Consider the following 2,714-nt stretch of genomic DNA (forward strand, 5'->3'; position numbering starts at 1 on the left):
TTTCAGGAACTGGCATTTATTGTCAGTCATATTTGATGTCAACAAGATGCCAAAACTACAAAAAAAAAAAAAAATCATGCACATTGCCGTCTCAGTGCGAACAGTTTAATGGAACTCCAGTCATTAAAAAAGTAATTCAAATCACCCCAAACAGCAACTTAGATTTTTACATCCAGCCAACAAACTAAAGTAGTCAACAAGAAAAACTACAAATCCAGAGGTCTAGTATCCGTGTTTTAAAAAGGCAACAGCTTAAGCCTTTCTATCAATTTGAACATCAATCTCTCTGCCACTCACCTTCATCCCATTCACCATCCGGCAGGTTCTCTTACCCACTTCTGGTGACTCAAACTTAACCACACTCCATCCCTTGAATTTCCCATTCTCCATTGTGACGTTGGTATGCAGCACGTGGCCACATTTATTAAATTTGCCCTTTAGTATCTTCCATGTAAAATCAAATGGGAAATTTCTCACAAATATCTGGCAGGCCTTCCTGGCCACCCCAGGAGCATAGCCTCCAGCTCCACCAAAGAAACCTGAGAAGCTTCCTCTGAAGTTGCCTACTCCATCTTTCTTTTTTTTTAAGTTTATTGGGGTGACAATTGTTAGTAAAGTTACATGGGCTTCAGGTGTACGATCCTGTAATACATCATCCATAGCCATGCTCCATCTTGATAGTGCGGACAAAGCTGGCACAGCCACCACCACGCATAGCCAGGCCCATTAACTCAATGCTAGCACCCAGGGCTGAGCCCATGGTGGGACCATGCTCTAGGCTGTTGACACCCATGGTCTCCAGGCCCAGGTTGTTGGCACCCATACGCTCCAGGCGTGTGGCCATGAGATCCATCACAGGGCCCGAGAGCTCCAGCACAGACTCCTTGCCTGTAGGCACCATGTGATCCATGCTCAGGCCCATACGCTCGATGGCAGGGCCTATACACTCCATGGCTTGGCCCACTCAGTCCATGGGCACAGCCATACGCTCGAGGCCAAAGCCCATGCTGACACCAATGTGCTCCATGCTAGACCTCATGCACTCCATTGTCTGGCCCATGTGCTCAATGCTGAAGGCCATGTGGTTGAGGCCCAGTGGGCTCATGTGCTTGATGCTGGAGCCCATGAGCTCGATGGAGCCCATGTGATCTATCACCAGGCCCATACTCTCAGTCTTGGAACCCACACAATCCATGCCATGGCCCAGGCCTGCTGCACCCATGTGCTCTATGCCAGGCCCCATTCTCTCCATCCTGGGTAAACTGCCTCCACCTCCACTGTTTATTCTATGCGTGTTCATCCAGATCCAAATTGACCCATGTTTTCCATCACCACCAAAGTGTCCCTCCATGCTTCCCATTTTATTTACTCTAAATCCTATGTCTTCCATTCTCATTCCTGTGGATCCTATGTTTCCCATGCCAATATCTTTATTCAGGTAATTGGCATCAGTAGGCTGCCCTCCTGGTCCTAACCCCATGCCAATACCAGAAAGTCCATAGAGGAAATTATTGTGGATGCTTAGGAGGGAAAAAACATCTCCCTTTGGTAAGGCCCCCTCATCCATTTTCACATGCATTGGTCTATCAAATAGCAGTTAGACATTAAATATAGATATATCTTGCACAGCTTCAATGGACTGTTCAAAAGTAACTGCTAATTCCACCACTTTTTTTCATCTTTACCCTCAAGAATGCTTGTACCAGCACACCAGCCATACTAAAAATTTCCTTTAGTTTCTTCCAGCCAATTTTATAATCCAGATTTGCTACAAGTACTGTGCTCCCAAGTCTTCCAGCGGTTTGCATTGCTCTCCTGGCATGTTCACTATTAAGATCTTCTTTGGCTTTCAGTGGTCTTCCACTCAAACTATGCTTGTTTAGAACTTTGGCAGCTTTTTTCATGCTGTCTTCCATCTTGAATTCAACAACGGCACATCTCCTTGGCTTTCCTTCAGTGTCTATTAAGAGCTCCACATGTATTACCTCATCACCTTTTTCTTTAACCCAATCTTTAAGGGACTGCCATTTCACATATGATTGTACTGAAGGCTCTGTATCTTTTGGGTTGGATTGACATATGGCTCAAAGCGGTTGGTTCCTCTTTTAATGTTTTTCTCCTTCCTCTTCTCATTCTGAGTAGGTCATTCTCCTTCACGTTTTGGGTCTGGAGCCCCTTTGTGGCTCTGTGCCATTGTCTCCCTCCATTTTTGGCTCTGTTGCCATCACCTCAGCCACCTCTTCGATGCCTGCTGTCATTTTCTCCATGTCTGAGCTTTGTGTGTCAAGACCAGCATTTCTTAAGAGGGGATACTATGATTGTCCCTGGGACTTTCTTCCAAGCCCCTTACCACCCTGTCTGCCAATTTTTATACTAGCACTTTCTTCATCTTACCAGAGGTATTATCAGAAAGTTTCCAGACAATGGCCCGGACCCTTATTCCTTCTTCAAATTGTCTTCAAATGATTTGTATCTGGAAATGTTGAAGGGTTGCTAATGCACAGTCATGCCTCTCAAAAATAGTAACCAACTCCCTAAACTTGATATAAGCTTATCTGTAATTATTTGAATATATATCCACAGATTACATTAAGAATCAACCTTCTTAGTGATTTATGTAGAGCCCCCAAGATATCTATTTCAGATTACTTTAAGCTAGTCTTCTATCAATTCAACCACCATCTACCCATCCATTTTTTTAAATATTCTTTGAT

The 2,714-nt window shown here is 44.3% G+C and overlaps 1 pseudogene; it reads right to left on the minus strand.

Annotated features, from left to right (window-relative positions):
- Positions 1–252: 252 nt before the first annotated feature.
- LOC109456028 (heterogeneous nuclear ribonucleoprotein M-like) lies at positions 253–2,258 on the minus strand (annotated as a pseudogene).
- Between the last annotated feature and the right edge of the window lie 456 nt (positions 2,259–2,714).

The sequence above is a fragment of the Rhinolophus sinicus genome, chromosome 16 (assembly GCF_057876585.1).
Source record: "Rhinolophus sinicus isolate RSI-liver-muscle chromosome 16, RSI-T2T, whole genome shotgun sequence".
Taxonomy (NCBI): Eukaryota; Metazoa; Chordata; class Mammalia; order Chiroptera; family Rhinolophidae; genus Rhinolophus; species Rhinolophus sinicus.